An 18192-nucleotide genomic window follows, 5' to 3' on the forward strand; every position below is an offset into this window, starting at 1 on the left:
CTCTAATTAGGTCATCCAGATTTTACAGTTTCTACCTGAATTGTGGCATTGTTCTAGAGATAATAAACTATCACATACGAAAACCAAAAACAACCAAACAGAACCAAACCCTTAGAAATTATGACACAAAGCACACGCCCTTTCTGAAAATGCTAATAAAAGACTGGAGCTTTGATCTTCTTTTGAACAATTACTCATACAGTGGTAGAAATATCCTTAACCCTCCATAATATATTCAGCCAACACTACAAGATGCCAGTGCTTTCTCAACGAGCATTAAATAGAGGATGACTTCACATGAGAAGTCCTTTAATCCTTCGTGTATTATTTTGTTGTCTAAGCACATAGCAAAAACCTTCCTGTTGTACTTCTCCCTGGATCTGCGGATAGCATTCTCTACAACTTGGACACAATAAACTGCAGTTCATTTTTCAAGTGTAGAATCAATATTCTGAAGTGGCAATCTGGGTGGGTTTTCTTCCCCTTGTATGAATGCTTGCAACCATTACTGAATCATTTCTCATCTGCTATCTTGCATAACGTTGGTGTTTGCTCTTTCGACTTTTGCCTTTGTTTCTGCTTCATCTCCATTTTCAGAACCTGCTTCCAAACTCATTTTGGAGGTATTTAGTCATAGCAGACTGGTAAAGTGACTTCCTTGGAATGCTCACTTTGTGCTATGTTAAACAAACAAACAAACAAACAAAAGCACAACGAACATATTAAAAAAAAAAAGTCACTTCCTGATTTTTTTTCTCCTAAATTTTAGGGTGTTAGTGACTCAGCTCCCAAATGAAACTGATGCTGAAAAGCTGTCAGGAAACTATTTATATCTTGCAAGTTATTAAGTGTTGCAAATGTTTATGTTGTAATTTAGAGAAATTATCTGTTACCAATACTTCAACTGTCTCAATCACGGATTTCCTAACGTAACACACCCATAACCAAAAGACAGATCAATACGCGCCTGATAATCACCAAACATAAACTGCCCATTTATAGTATTGATCAGCAGCTTTTTTTACACGTGCAATAGTTCGAGGGAATAACAGGCACTTGGCAGTATCAACACTGCGCTGACAGAAAGAGAAACTGGCTGGCGCTCGCACAACATCATGTCAGTAGATACCACGTCCATCAAACACTGACAGTTTGGCAGATCAGACGCTCTCTGCCATAATGTCATAATGACTTCAATTTACTTCTCCACAGCACCCAAGGGCTGTGATTTCATCAGCTATCCAAGTCTCTTCTCTTCAAGAACAAGACTCTTGCTTTTATATCCTTGACAGCTTCATATATTCCTTTAAAGTTTCCTAGTAGGCATAACCAGAAGAGTAAGAAACACAAAGCTGTTAATTGATTTCCTCATCATTTATACGAATAACTTAAGTTTTATTTAGCAACTAAAATTTCATGCTCAAAATTCAAACAGCAGCAAGTTTCAAGTGCTGAAAAAGAAACAGAAGAAATAAAGCCCATAAAAACTACTGGGGTAGCAATTTTCACAAGCCCAAGGTTGACAGGGTTGCCTACACTTCTAATTGAAGTCTAAGACACTAGCATTCAACATCCAGAAATGTGCTTCCATTCACCAAGAGAAGGTAAAACCAGCTTTAATCAAGAATAGGCTGCAGCCCAGAGATGAAGCCTGATGTTCGCTCCTCTCTACCCATGAGTGGAGAAAAGCACAGGCAGCAACATGCTTTCCAGTGGCAGCAGTGGGAAAAAACACACATCACTGCATTAGGTCACCAAGACACCATCAGCAACCAGGAGATACTCAAGTATTTCTTCACAGTTAGTCAGATGCAGCAACAGGAGGAACGACTGTGTCAATCAACAGTTGGAATGAAACTGCTATTTGAGTTTTGTCATAAAAATGTTACAGGTTCCTCAACTTCATGACACTAGTATTTTTAACTAGACAGGTACTTTTTTTCCTTTCTACCTTCCAACTCCCTCAGGCCTTCTCTGCTGGCCAAGATGGCTTAAATACTTTACATGGTCTTGAATAGCACAATTGGAATCTTTTCCTTTAAAACTTAATGAGTGGAACAAAAATGTGCATCAAACCTATTCTTTTGAAAGAACAGAGAGACTCAGAATTGAGAACTCAAAATGGGTTTCTGTATATGATTTCTATTTGCCACAGGAAACATTTTGCTCTTGTAGAGAAGAGGCAGCCAGACCTACACTTCTGGTAAAGCGTAGGTAGAAACACCTACCCATCTGAAAGTGAAGACAGGTTAGGAGGCAGGCTTTCCACTACAGGACTTGAAAGCACTCCCCAGCTCAAACAAAAATGTCTCAGCGATTCCAACGGAGGTGAGCCACCACCTCCAGGCTATATCCCTGGCCTCATGTCTCCACTTCTTTCACCCTGTCCCTCCACCCGGGCTCTGTCCTCTACTGTATGGCCACTACAACAAAGACAGACACCATGCCATTAGGGACAGGAGCTCTTTCTTATGGGATTTGGTTGCTTAAGAAGTCTGCCCCATTGGGTTTGAAAGGATAAGAGACCCATACAGAATGAGGCAGAACTTCCATGTTGCGTCAGCATAAAGCAAACTATGCTTTCATTGCAGTTTGTACCACTGCAATGGTAACATCCTATGCACAGGGTAAAAAATATAGCCTGATTTTATCTTCAAATTTTATTTAAAAAAATAAAACAAATTCTCATTCACCTAATAGCTTTTAAAAATGAAGTAACAAAAAACAATCCTAAAGAAAAGTTTATATAAACTACCTAGCTTACACTACAGTAAGTGACTGTTATATAAATACAGAGTAATTACATCTTAACCCCCCCTACTTTGTGAGACAGATCTTATTAATCTGAAGTAGTATGCAAACTGTTTATTATGTTGCAAAACCTCTCCAGATTATTAAATCAGTAAGATCAGGTACTGTATGACCTAGCTCAAACACACCGATGCCTGCTACACTGCTGGATGCCTCACCTGTCAGTAACCACAGGACAAGTAACTAAGCACAGGACAATCAGATCTGACTGCACCCTGGTGACTGCATCAACTTGGTCTTACCACATTTTAGCATACTTGCCCATTGCTACATCCCAACCAAATCCCTTCCTCCTCACCCTTGAAGAGTTTGATAGGACATGTAGCGTGTTAATGATGTCTCTCAGTTGACCTGGTTTTCACTACCAAAAAAAAAAAAAAAAAAAAAACAAACCAAACAAAAAAAAAAAAAAAAAAAAAAAAAAAAAAAAAAAAAAAAAAAAACACAAAAAAAACCCACCACAAACAATGCACATGGATTAAAACCAAACAAAACCGAAAAACCACATTTCTCAAAATTGACTCAGCCGTTCCATACCAAACCTTCCCTGAAAGGAGGGGTACAGCAGGCTGAGGAACTCACCTGGCCCAGGATCTCTTCTTAAGGTCACAGTCATTATGAAGGCCCATCTCCATACCCAAGTGCATACACTGTTGTGCTTCAAAAAAAAAAAAAAAAGAAGAAAACCCCTGCACCTCTACTTTTGTCTGGCCAAGAAGGTATATTTTTTGCTCTCTGAAAATGACCTTGGATTTTGAACTTTGCTTTCGAAGCCTCTCAAAGTTATTCTCCTTTTACACAGTGGGGAAGATTCCATGTCCATTTGTGTCTCCAGATACTGATAACAGGATCAACTGAATACATCAGTCTTGCTTACAAGCTTAATACTTCCACATTCCTAATGAGACCACACAACTAAGGAAAACTGCTCAAAGTAGAAAGTTTCAGATAAAATGGGTATACCTAACATTGCAGTGAGTACTTCCTTGAAAATGTTAAAATACCATTTTGGTTTACCCTAAACATTTTAAACACGCAATATGATGTCCTTGACCAGGAACATTCTAAACCCAATGTTTCATACTAAACTTAATCACCTTCCCCCAGATAAACACAATGTTGATACACATTTTGTAAAATTTATGCCATTTTAATGAGGAAGAGTTAGTTTGGGTTTTTTTTTTCAAGAAGAGTAAGTAATTCTCACTGATTTCTTTGCCTTGGAACCTTACAGCCACACACCAGAGAAGAGTCATCTTTGCAGTGACACCTGCAGTGACTCCCTCTAAGCATATATGCAAGCAGGCAGTGTCAAAACATGCTTCCTGAAGTGATGCCTGAGAGAAGTTTTTGGCCAGAAGACATCCGTATAAGAGGTGCAACATGAAAACTTGGGGAGGGGAGTGGCAACATGCTACCCTGCTCAACTGCTCCAGCTGTCACAACGGGGCATGTGGAGCAACCAGGCAAGAATATCTCACCTATGCTATGTCAGCACTGCATTTATTAGGTTGTTTTTGCAAGTCGGTATTTTAGCTTCCGTAAACCTTGTTTCACGTTTTCTTCACTGCTTTGAGAAAAATCCACAGGAACAAATGTTCCCACCTGCTCCTTCAGTTCCTGACTTTGCACCTGCAGCTCTGCTGTCCTTCAGGTACCTGGGTGAAAGCATCAGGTGGGGCCTGAGCCCCCGAACTGCAGCAGCGTGCAGCAGGGATATCCTGCACACTGGTATTGCATTATATACCCAAGGAGGCTTTTAAATCATCCTGATGGTGACAGCCTCCCTTAGGATAACCTCAATGCTATCATTTGGGCTACCTCAGACCTCTCTGACTGAGCATAATAAATCACAGTTGACTTGGGAAGAGTACCAAGTGCCTCAAGGTCTTGAAAAACACAGCCAGTGGGGAGCTGTAAGGATACTGACACTTTATAGATATGAAAACTACATCTGAGCATCAAGTGCTAAATCTAGTGCTTGGGGGCACTGCAGATCTGTGACACTTCCAGGAGGACTTTAAATCCATAAACTTATGGATGGATGACACACATTATGCCAATACATAAATACAGCAGTTTTAAGCTGTAGACAAACTGTTTCTCCTGCCACTTCCTGTAAACTACCTGCTTTTAACATCCTAGTTAGAAACATTTCAAACAGAAGTACTGATTGCAAAGCAATTATTTGAGCTCCAAAATTAGGCAATAGTGAATCGTTAATTGCCTCTGAAACTAAACCCCCAGTTGTACAGGCTGACCCACATGAGCGAATCTTTGCAGTCAGTTCAATAGACTTCCAAGGGGCCATTAGCATCTGCCTACGTGGATCAGCTTGCCAGAGCAAGGATGAGTGTTAAATTACAAGCTTTGTACTCATGGCAAGTACGTTGATTAAATAAATAAATAAATAAATATAGATCAATTTTGTTATTGGTAGCATGGCAACCCCATGCAAAAACTTCAAAACCTATTTTCATTTTGAACTCACTCTAATATTAGTTAAAAATATCAAACCAATAGCATCCTTTAATGTTTAACCAAACAGCTACATTTGTCCCTGGTTAAACTCTGCCAACACTGGAAAAGAACCAGAGATTAATTTGGTTGAATGAATTTGGCTTTTAACCTAGACAATAAAATTTACTAGTATAAGAGCTTAAATCCCAACTGGCAACATAAGGATGCCTTAGGGTACACTCTAGTTCTTGCCAACACCACATATCCACCTTTGTAGCTTTAAAATAAATCTCTGACTTTTGTTTCCACATGTACAGGCATATACTATGTTTATACTACGCAAAAAAAAAAAAAATCAACAGTTACTTGCAAGGGTTAATAATATGATGCTTGCTAACGCATAACCTCAAAACTATAGAGGACTACAAATAACCTACTTCTGCAAAACTAGGAGAAGGAAAAAAAAAAGAAAAAAAAACCTGAAATCTGCTCTTTACCAAGAAAAAAGAAGCAGAAATACTGAACAACTACAGGATTCTGAAGTCACTCCATTAAACTACATTCTTATGTTTGCCATTAAGTTCATCTACACTTACTGCTATTCCAGCTAGCAAGAACTTTTTTTTAATAGTGCTTAGCTAGTGTCTTCTGTTTTATTTGAGGAACTACAGGAAACAATCTGTTTCTAAAGCAGTCATGACAATATTGCCTTCGCTTTCCCATGACCCAAGAAGTCATGTACCATTTTCTGTTAACAACTGACCTCTTGTTTAAACAAATACATTCAAAGCGTGCAGGTCTATATCCTGTATGCACAGAGGACCAAACTGGCCTGAACTACACCCCTGAATTCTCCATGTCAGTGGGTAGAGATGACAGAGAGTTGAGGAGAATTCAAGCCCACAATGTCATGAAGGAGGTAAGGGGACAGAAGTGCACTGTCATAAATACAAAATGTTCTACATCATTATGTGTGGCCAAAGAGGCACTTGTACCTACAAGGCTGTAGGTATTCTGTTTGCATGACTTTAAACAGGTGGCTAGCATCAATAACAGATATGGAACCAACAATTTCATATTTTTCAAGTCCTGGCCTGATAACACCAACCTTTTTTTTAATTTTTGTATGTGTGTTTGCCCAGGCAATGCCAAGCTTAGGATGACTAAGTCATAATACCACTCTATTTGGCCAGGCTGGGCAACCATTGCTAACACTGGCAAACTTCTACTCAAGAAAGTGCCTCTCAAGTCAGTGAGATTCCTCAGATGAGTAAGAAGTGCTCATTGATGTCAGTAAAGATTATTCAGTGAGGGCTTTGAAGGTGTTATTTTGTACTGGTGTGTGCATGTGCACATGCACAGGAACAGACATGACTCCCTAAAAGCCATGAATTCATCATCAACCTACAAGGCAGTATGGGTTACTGAAAAAGTTGTCAGAAAGTGAGATACATGATCCTATGCCATGACCTCAAGGTAGGAATAACCTCAGTGTAGGTCGTACCTACCAATACCAGGATTAAAATGACTCAGGGAGTACAAGGTTGAAGTAAGTACAGAGAGGCACAAGACAAATACCATGAGTGTATCTCCTTCTGCTAGCCCAGTTCCCTGCCATCCTGCTACACTTTCTATGCCACAGTGCATATTCAGTACACCTAAAGCCAAGCTCTAGTCTCACACATGCTGATGTAAATTTAAATTAACGTGACTGAAGTCACTGGAGCAACACTGCCGAAATGCAGAGCAACTGAGCAAGGCTTAGTCTCTGGGGTCACACTGATGTAACGTCCTAAAGTGGTAGAATTTGTATCATTTTCTAAACACTGCCTAGAAGAAACTACAATGCCACTTACATGTCCATGGGTTGTAGCACCGCTTCACTCCCAGCTGCACTGGTCAGAAAGTACATAAAACTAAGCTTTGTATCTGCACATATGCCACGTAGCTCTTACTAATAGGCTGAATTACCAAAACCAAAAAGTTGCTGCTGCTGCTGTTTGCAAAAGCACAATATCTTTGAAGTGAAAGTAAATTCCATAAACAATACTCTACCCCAAGGGCCAGAGCTGTACTCGCATGGGTATACACATACTACATGGCATGCCAAATGTTTTCCTCGTTGGTCACTCTCATCTCCTGTGTGACTTATCACTGTCATCTTTTCACTACTACCTCTCTATAACTGACACAAAGAGGGAGGGCTAAAGAACTACCCTCATTTTTTCTAGGTAGCTGGCAGGTTAACTTCTGGGATGACCCAAGGACATTGGCATTGACCACACTTCCAGGCACCCACAAAGTGATGCAGACCCAGAGCCCCATGGTGCTGTTTTCCTGCAACCCTGGGGCAGGACTAATTCCTGCACAGAAATCAGCTGAGTTTGGAGGAGAGCAGAAAACATTTCCATGGCATCACCACACAGGTAGCCATCAGCACCAGGAAGACTGTGGCCAAATTTTTTGCCTTGTATTGTGTATACCCATTCAAACACCAGATGAGGATCAAACGCTGAGGTTGGCTTCCCCCCACTCTAGTAAAAGGCACAGTAAATTCAATTCTAATAGCTTATTATTGTGAAGAGGGCTGTGATAATTAACAGACATTTATTAGTATTTAATTTGACAGCAGATATGCTTTGGAGAACTTTAATGACCCCATTAATGGATCCATACAACCACATGTACACAGAGAAGATAAAATCAAGTCCTGGGACTTATTCTTACAATGTGTTTGTACACATCCCAGAACAGCAGCAACAGATCATCATTGCTACTGGGTGCCACCGTATGACAACAGTTTATAATTATACTCTCTTGATAAATCGTAATCTTCTGTAAACCTAAACCACTGACTTTGTGTCAGATAAAAACAGATGCCTGCTGTGTTCCCATACGTCTTTACCTGACCATCATGTGGTTAGATTTAGAGGATGACTGTTAGCAAAAGGAAGTTATCAAAACCAAAGAAGCCTGGAAAAAGGAAGTGCTGCAAGTCCTCATTTTATCTCCTTCATAACGCTAAAAACATAAAGTCACTACTTCTTTTTAAGAGACCAGAAATGTTATACCCAGCACATTCTTCGTAAAACTAATCAGAGTTAAGGCTGTAGCAGTAAAAGTCACGTCTAGAAAATGTGCTTTCAGGACAGATTCATCACAGCATTCACAGAAAAGACGGAGGATGAATAACAGACTTCCCAAGTGCTTTTTTTTTAATGGTTGGTTTTGCTGACACACATCTTTCACAAACCTAGCTAGTCCTAACAAATCCCATTCATTCACAGCAATTTCTTTGTTTCCTTTTTTAAGGAAGTTTGCTACCAGTGCTAAAAATTAATCAGCCTTAGGTGGCTGCTAGTATCCCCGCTGATATCCTCCCAACCCTTCTGTGCCAACAGCCTGGTTTCTCAGCACAGCTTCGTCCTTCTCACAGGGCCCTTGCAACACTCAGAGTGCTCCCATTTTCATCCTGAACGCAAACCTGCTCCACTTCATATTCCTCCTCCAAAAACTCTCATGCTCAGCGTGCCATATCCACCCACTCATCCCAAGTCTCTGCCACCTTCAGGTTTTGAATGTTGACACCAGCTCAAGTTCAGAAGTGTGCAGCAGTTGATAAAAGGGGACTGCAGAGCCAAGCACATCTGAGGGACAGGAGACAGGAAAAGGGTCTTCAATGAATGATGATTTGTGCAGTAGAAACCAAGTCTTAACTCTGTTACGAAGTAACTACACAGAAGAAAAATTCATTTGCCTCATGCACATGCAAACACATGTGGTCAGCCAACCTCCTCTTCTATGCTTAAGGTTTCTCCACAAACCCCACTACCACTCTAATATTTCCCAGGACCCCTGGTGATGAAGCAGGATCACACATGCTAGACACCAGACAAAACACCAGGTATCTCCAATACCCTGGTCCTACGCTGCTCTGCACACTCTCATCTCGTTCTCATGCTGCTGTGGGATGGTAGAGACCATCACCAAGAGCGAATTATTCTTTTAATACCTTAACACAGATAACTACAGATTCCTGCCATGGTAATTTCTGATGAAACGAAGTATAAAGACACCTACCTACAGAAACTCAGTGTCTCTAGGTATAGGGGAAACTGGTTCTCTGCCTTCAGTGGTCTTCCTGGACATACATAGCTTCTCCAAATACCCATTTTCTCCTCCTTATTTCTGCATGACCTTATTCTATTTTCCTTTAACGCTATGTTCAGCTCCTCACTCCGTCTTCCTCTCCTCCAGCTTTTACTACAGCTTCTGCCTGTACTAGCTCTTCACTGCCTCTAAGTGAAGAGATCGATGCTGATGGTAGCCATGAAACAGCTGAGAGACCTTTACAAGTGAACCACCTCCTATTGGCATAGCTCCGCTATCCCAAACGCAAGCTGTAATTACCTTACTCGTGGGTGGAATTACACAAGGAGTAATTCTGGTTATCTGGTCTTCAATAAACCTCACAGAGCTGCTGTAAGACTCCACAAGAAAACTTGAGTCATCCTAGTCAAAATCCATTAGACCCTAACAGCATGGAAGGAAAGTAGGGAAGATGATGTGTGAAGAGCATCTTTATTACTTCTTCACAAAATTATTTTTCTTTCTCCTGAGCAATGGGGTTTTTTTTCCTGCACAGAGAAAGTACCAACTCAGAGCAGTGTTCCCAACCCTACTGAGCCAGCAGGACTGCTGAAGGCTCCCAACACAATGCAGAGCAACCTGCACTGGGTCTGCACAATGAACTGCAAGAGACTCGAAACAAACTTCACACAAACTTCCTGACCCTGCCACTGTCCTGGGCTGCTCATCCTTCACCAAGTCCATTACACTCTCTCTCTTGCCCTCCAGGAGCACAAAACTCACAGAAGAGCCACGGTAAGCAGGTAAACGTGTCTTACTCTCCAGTCCAGTAACACAAGTCTTGATCCTTGGATACCAGTCCCAGAGCCTGCAGGAGGCTTGGACAAGCTTTCTGTAAGGAAAGAAGAGGACTTCGTTTTTAGAAGGATATGAAACTGGCCTGATCTATCTTAAGAACCCATTTTCTTCCCTTTCACCAGCCTGCCAAACTGGTCAGTCTCCAGTGGATTCCTCTTTAGCTAGTATCTTCCACTCCTCTATCAAACCAAGTCAGCATTCCTCTTCTTAAACTTCTTGTTCTCCCCCTTATTTTCTGTCAGAGCCAAGGACACAAAAACAGTTATGAGTCTTTCCACCAATTTGTGCAGTGCTCCAAATCTAGCTAAAAAGTTGCAGAAGTCTTCACCTGCCATTTCATTGCATTTCACTTGGCAAGTGTTGAAAAGCCAAATAAACGTCACTAGGTTATCTCAAGCTGTACACCAGTACAAGGTAGCAAAGAGTGTGAAAGTCACAGCATCTCCTGAGCTAGACAGCAGAAAATAAGAGTAATATCTAAAGGGCTCCATCATGGCTCTCATCTTTTTATGAGAACTCAGAGGGGATGCCCCAATTTGCAAGTCTATCCCTAATTCGGAGACGAACACGTGACCTGCAATATACAGGTGGCAGTTAAAAAGATTTTGTTATGCAGAGGTACACACAGTTTGTTTGCAAGTTAGAACAGGACACACAGAAGCCACCAGTCTACTGTATAGACTGCACATCATATACATTGTCATGACTAAAAAATGCCCTAGGTTCTGCACCGGAACGGAAGACACAACAACAGGCAACTCAGCAAGAGGTTTTTAAAATTTTGTGTTTGGTGGCCTGCACAAATTTCACAGATAATTTTACTGCTTTTGCTCCATTTTTCAGACTTTTAACAAGCCAACCCACCCTTTTACAATACTAAGTCTCCTTAGACGTCTATTACAGAGTATAAAAATGTGGGGGGGAAAGGCTGCCCACAGTCTAGAAACAACTTCTCAGCTCTAGACACGCTCCTTTTAAGTGCACAAAACTTTGAAGTGAAATATTAGCAATCCTCGCCTTTTTCACTGCTTACTTTTGTGATGGCAACCTATAATCCCTAATCAACCTAGAAAATAAATGACCGATAAACCAATCTGCTTGTAACCCCATTAACAGATTCTGGCTTCAGTATCAACAGGGTAATTTGCGGAGACTATTTTTAATCCCAACTGCTAAACCATTAATCCCACAATTTCCACATAGTATTTCCACCACCCCTCAAATTTACCAACAATTTTGCAACTCATTATAAAGCAGATAAATAAATAACATTTGCAAATATACACCTCCTGGCACTGGAGAACTGAGAGACTCCGATTACTCGGCTGATCCCGTTAAAGCCATTACTTTCTAATTGGAAGGAGTCATTCAGAAGCAAAGCTGTGTGTCTGGCATGTCACTTGACACCTGGTATGTACCACTCATGATAAGATGAACTCTCCAATATGCTTGCCACAAGAAGAAGAAGTGGGTTATTTCACCATACCACCAATAGTCACAGCTCTCTACTAAAATCTGTTCCAATTCAATGGGACCGAGGTTATCAACATAAATTGTCTTGTTTTCTCAAACTGGCATTAAAACATTCTCCAACTATCATTATTAATGTCAATATAAATTATGCATTGAAGATAACAGCATTCATTACAGAGGTAAAATTTACCTGGAGGGAAAAAAAAAAAGAGACAAGCAGAGCAAATCTAATTAAAGTAAGTATTTATACATTTTGTACAGCTTTTTTCTATAGTTATGAAAACACTTCTCTAAAAACGGTCTTAAAATAAGCATTCACAGACCCATCAAAAACAGTACCAAGACAGCATTGTGTTAATCAGCCAAAGGTACAGTTACACACAGAATGTTGCAAAGGGACTGACGTGATAATACACAAGACCAGTAGTTTATCCAAGGAAGTATCAATGTGCTAGCACAACAATCTGGAAGACAGACCCTTGGATTCACGTACACTGTTACACACAGGAGGAAAGGCTGTATTTAGTGTCAGAAGGGTGGTGTTTAATGCTCCTTTCAACTTCTATAAATTACAACGTCAGCCATTCCTAATTGGTATACATTAGCATTCAAACACTACGTTGAAATTAGAAGCTTAGCAGTTTTTCAGTACACTTATAGACACTTCACACAAACACATGAATAACCTTGTTGAAATATTTTAGAATTTCAAGGTTAAAAGAAACAACTTTAAGAGACAGATGGTGAGCAACTGGTACCTCACTGAGGAGCGCCGCTGACTTTTGAAAGTTCTCACGCGAGAACCGTATGGGGCCAACTCCTATTCACTGCGCACCTCAGGACCTCAGAGTAGAGCCTTACCTCCTAAAATGCTGAAGATATGCATAGCTAGAATGGCACAGGGGAAAAAGAGCCTAAAAATAAAACTCCCAGGGGCTCCAAATCCAAAGGGAAAATAAGATATCTTATTTCCCTAATTGCATAGTTTAAGTCAATCCTTAAGCCACTTGATTCATGGTTTTATCATACTTGTGGCTGCCAATAATGGCACCAGCTCACCAATACAGGTGCCTCCCAGTCTACCACGAAGGGAGCCAGAAAGCATCCATTAAAATAAACAACTAAGCAACCTCTGTGTGAAGGGAGTGGGGGGGATGAGGGGGGGGAGGAGAGAAAGTCTTTGCAAGCACATACTCAACCATCAAAGGAGCAGCTCTAGTTTCAGCCAGCAGAGACTGTAACACCTCGCCCCGCAACCCTTTACAACACACCGTGTCACCGGCTATTGTTCATAACTCTTCCCGCAAATCATTTCAACATTCAGAGACCAACTATGTCTTAAGGAAATTATTTCAGAAGGGAAAAATATTGCTTACTCATGAACCTGGTATCATTGTAACAATGAGGCAAAACAGTTAAAGACAATTACATTGCACAATCCTAAATGCATCATTTATTGTACTAGATTTCAGAAAAAGAACATTCTGAAACACTGAAATAAATCAGAGTATAAATGTGACTTGTTGTCAGCTCATACAATATGGGTTAAATGCTACCATATGGTGAGTGCACACACGTTACCCTTTTAAAAACAAAGAACATGGCTAATCTCATTCCCAAATCTATTTTTAAATAAATAAATGCGATTATTTTAAAATTAGGCTACAATTGTGATTAAAACACCTCAGTTTTCACCAGCCCCTCTCCCTCTTTCTTTACTGAAAACTAACACCACTTCATTGCTCACCATCTTTTTTTTAAAAGACAAGGAAAAATTACTATTCAGTCAGCTTCATCCCCGTAATAAGACAACACAGGCATTTCTATGCAGTGTAAAAATAGTGACAAGCCAACTCACCGTTCTTCCTTTATTATACCTGCCAGAAAAGCAAAGCATGCGTGCATGTGTGTGTGTGTGTGTCTGTGTCTGTGCAATACGTTAAAACTCACTGACATACGATCCGGTTTTCAGCACACACTCCCAACAGGACCTGCCCGATAGAGAGAGCTCTCGTTTTCTCTGCACCCCCCAGCATGTACTGAGACATACAGTTTCGGTATACTCCCAGCCAAAAGAGAAAAACAAAAAAAGGACCAAAGGAAACACGTAGGAAATACACACAGTGTAGCTGGAGCGGATGCTGTTGGTTTGAAAATTGTCTATCTAGCCTCTGTGCTGAGTATTTGTTTTTATCATTATACTACAAATGAAACATGTCAGGAGTCTAAAAATAGCTACAAATTGTAATTACATATGCTTTGTAGTTTCTGTTATACTTCGAAAAGAAGATTAAAAGCTAGATCATTTTAGAAACTGGCCTTAAAGATTTGGAGAGCCACAGAATTCTTCTACTTTGCAATTTGGAGCATGCTGCTGGAAAACATCTCCTTTGGGACATAAATATGACAGCCCCAACATGGAGTAGCCAGCTCCCAACACCATACAGCGAGATGGCAAGAAAGAAAAGGGAGAAGAGCAGACAAAGAAAAAAGTAATTTCTTAGAGATTCTAAGAGTGCCCTGATTAGGATGTAATACTATAAGCTTTAATTAGGAGCTAAGTGCTGTGTGCTAAATTCATCCCCACACACACCACTGTAAATTCAAAGTCACCCTACTAAGTTACCTTGGGTTTACGACAAGTGTACAACAGCAATGCATGGCTTACAGCTTCTGCAACAGCCCTTAATGAAACGTGGATTTTGTTGAACAAGCGTTAAGCTACGCAATAACCTGCTGATACAAATTCTTTCCCATAAGCAATGACTTAAATGAAAGGTTAGCAAAAATTAATTTTAAGTAGTCATCAGAAGTCTTGAATCTTCAAGAGCAAAGAGCCTCTGTTCCTCCATGACTCAAAACAGTTTAGACCAGAGTCTTCAGCAGCCCCTGTTCCAGTGTCCCTGCAACGGGCACTGTGTGCAATGTTAGCTCACAACTCGGGAGCGGTAATCAAACAACTTATTTTAGAGCAGCTGTGTGCTACTCCTATTATACCTGCTAGAATTTATTAGGCAATAAATAGTTTGGTAGCAACTTAAGAGATGCAAGTATTGTCCATCCACACACTAATTTAATCTCAGAACACACGCTTAATGCCCTGAGTCCGTTTGCATAAGCGCTGTTGCTGTAATACAGTTTCAGGAACACAAGGAGAAACTGCTAACACGAAGTGTGTAACAACGCTGATGGGCCTCTATAGATAACCAAGATGTAAACAACATCAAAAAATGAACAACCAGCATTGAGTAATCATCACATTAAAAAAAAAAAAAAACAAAACAGATCTCACTAGCTCAAATGGCTAAGCAGGTTCAGCAGATCAAGAGAAGGAACATTTGCTGACTAACAGTTAGGTAATGAAAGTAAACACTTGCAATGAAGTCATCATCCTAATGAAAGCCATGGCAGTGTTAACTACCTAGACCATAATCCACTAGTAGGTTTTAATGCAGGCTCACTAACATAATATTTACTAGAATCACTCCAGCTGGAAAAGGAAAGGAAGTTTCATTTACTTCTAACGTAGAAGTGACAGTCAAGAAATACTGTTGTCTGTTAAGCTGTTCTAACTCCCAAGTACTGTACTGGGGACACCCAGAGAGTTTCTGTGCAGTTATAGTGAGTAACTGAACAACAGAATTTTGCCTTCAGTGTCTGAATCAGAACAGCTTTATCCTAGCACTAGTGTATAAATATTTGCAGCATGTAAGATGTCTGCTTTGAAAAAACAATGTTGCTCCAAGTTTCAAATATCTGTATTGCAAATAACTAATCAAATAAATGAGACTTTTTTTTCCTTTTTTTTTTTTTTTGCCACACTGTGATGAGGTATCAATTAAGTTTATGGCTACAGAAAAAAAACAAATGACTATAGTAAGTTTTAGCTGATTAACTGCTGATATAACTAAGGATTTCAGATTTGCATACAGAAACTGTAATTCCACACAGCATCACCTTCACACAACTCCCAGTATGCAGTGGGAGTGGCAAGAGTGCTTATTAGGGGGCAGCACTGGGTTCACAAGCAACAAGTCAATTTACAGGGTAGTTGTAGACGCTTTTACCCAATTGAGGAACATCATACTTATGTGAAAAACAGCACTAAGTCCATTTCCCTCTTCACTGCAGAAATCAAATGCCTATTCAGGCTTAAAAGGTATGTATCTACAAATTCATACTTGTGTCTCAAAAACTTAAACGGGCACATTTTCTTGTAAAATTTGCAAGCTTGGACAAGTTGCTTCCTGCAAAACGCAAGCACTCTGCATTTCAGCTTTCTATTTTGATGACTTTAAGAAACAGTATAGTCAAATCCAGATTTCCAATTTAAGTACACATATACAGACTTCATCACTAGTCTCACAAAATCTTAGGCATTGGATCATTTTGCATACTGTATGTAATCCCAGAGAAATCCTGGAACTTCTTGGCACAAATTTAAGTCTTCACAGAAGTGAGGCCTTCAAAGCTGACAGGTTTTGGATCACACTAAATATAGATGCCCTTCATTAGATGGGACCTCAGCATAAAACTCACCAGTGAGGATCACAGATAACTACAGATAACTGTTGAAGTCACCTGTACACAAAGGCCTTAACAAAGAAATTCAAATAAACAGATTGCCCAAACTTTGCAAGAGTTGGTGACTACATAATTTCTATGACAATACTCTTCCAAGATACTCTTCTTGTGCAAACACCCACAGCAGGGTGCATTTTAAAGATAACTCATTTTTCAGTCAACTGAAGCCAAGGACACAGCTTCTTAAGGTGATCTGTAAAGTGTTAAGACATAAAAACCCTCCTTTGCTAAAATAAGGGATCAATTCAATAGGCATAAATTCAGAATGGTGACACAATCATTTTCAATCCCTTCAGTGAGTAGTTCTGTACTGATAATTGCTATTGTTAAATCTTGGTGACAGCACAATACTATGACCAACTATAAAATCATATGATTAACCTAATTTTTAAAGCAAAGACATTAGACATTGTCACAGGGAAACTTTAATCTACAAAAGTTGAATGTCACTCCTGTTGCTCCATTCCAGGCAGACACAGTTAGACAGGGGCCATGCTAACAAAGACCACTCCTCTCTTTAAACATGTTTAAGATCATTCTTTAGTACAATTCTTATTCTCACTGATGCTTTATTTTTTTCTTTTTTTTTCCCCTGTAGGCATTACCTTTGCATATTAAACTGAACAATTTAAAGGGGGGTTATGATGCCTTGTTTTTCACACAGACAACATAGCACTTATCACTAACTAGATGTCACTTCAACACCACTCAGTTTTATATGAACTAAAGGCTTGAAAGCAAACCCCAGGCAAGAATTTTTAGAGATATCTAAAAACCACTTTACACCAGGAGCTAGTAAAGGTGTGCACGCACCAGTAACACAGAGCCTCACACAAATTACTTTATTGTACAGAGCGCATTCAAGACAGCTATGGCAGCTACTCTTGTAAAACTGAAGATGTCTCCTGCAATAACCACACCATGACACTAATTACACCGCTGGTGCTCCTATGCAACCAGCTTCCAGTCTCACCAGGGAGGAAGCTCCAAAAACCACTGTGGCCCACCTAGGTGGGACACAATGGGGTGCACAGAGCAGCACATGACTGTGGGTTCGCGTGACTGAAGCAAAGGACACACTGGTGGGAAACAAAGCAGTAGCATCCACTGAAAGACAACACATCCTGGCCGGCTGCCGCAGACAAAACTACCTGAGCAAAATTACCAAAGTACTCCCTATCTCGATGAAACTTCTGCTCCCATCACCACTACCCTCCCTGGCACTGCTTCCCTCAAAATACCAAACACCTCTTAAAATACAGTTATTTTTGGCCCACTAGCAGCAGCCAGCCTGGCGGGCAAGTACGGGGGGGTTGTCCCAGCACCCAAGGCACATTACCACCCGCACCTGCCTGTGGGACACAGACCCCACGCCACACACACGTGCACCTGCCTCAGTGAAGCAATCTCACACTGTGGCACCCATGGGACCCCGGTTCTGCTGTACACACACATACCCAGTAGGACCTACAGGCACACACGTCTGGCTCACATGCAGCAATGCAATATACCCCATCCCTGCCCTGCATGTGTGCACACACCCTGCTTGCCACAACACCCTTCCCTGACCTGCGTGCACCTGCCCCGCATGCAACAGCGTGCTCCCCAATGTTCCCCCTGTCCCATCTACTTGCGAGGCTGACAGGGGGCAGCTGTCGGTCACTGCCCTCCCTCAGGGTCAGCATCCTCTTGCTTGGTCCAGGACACACAGGGCCTTAACACACCCGCAGGAAAGCAATGGTCAAAAATCAAGACGCACACATCCTCCAAAATAAAACTCTCAGATATCAACCTACCCACTCGTCACGTGCAGGGATGAGGACACAAGGGAAATCTGACACATCTTGAGAAAAACTCCTCCTCTCAAATCAACCCATGTTATGCCATTCAGCTTTTGCTTAAAATTACACGTTTCTC

General features: G+C 40.7%; 1 protein-coding gene across 1 annotated transcript in view; it reads right to left on the bottom strand.

The window, feature by feature from the left end:
* The window catches only part of LOC103753623 (zinc finger protein 516), a 41698-nt gene extending 23540 nt beyond the window's left edge, over positions 1 to 18158 (bottom strand). Inside the window, exon 1 of the mRNA XM_029958886.1 lies at positions 18072 to 18158. The gene's annotated coding sequence lies outside the window, so the exon portion shown is untranslated. The remainder of the gene's footprint in view (positions 1 to 18071) is intronic.
* Positions 18159 to 18192: the final 34 nt, after the last annotated feature.

Source organism: Manacus vitellinus, unplaced genomic scaffold (assembly GCF_001715985.3).
Source record: "Manacus vitellinus isolate BGI_N305 unplaced genomic scaffold, ASM171598v3 scaffold_17_pilon, whole genome shotgun sequence".
Lineage (NCBI taxonomy): Eukaryota > Metazoa > Chordata > Aves > Passeriformes > Pipridae > Manacus > Manacus vitellinus.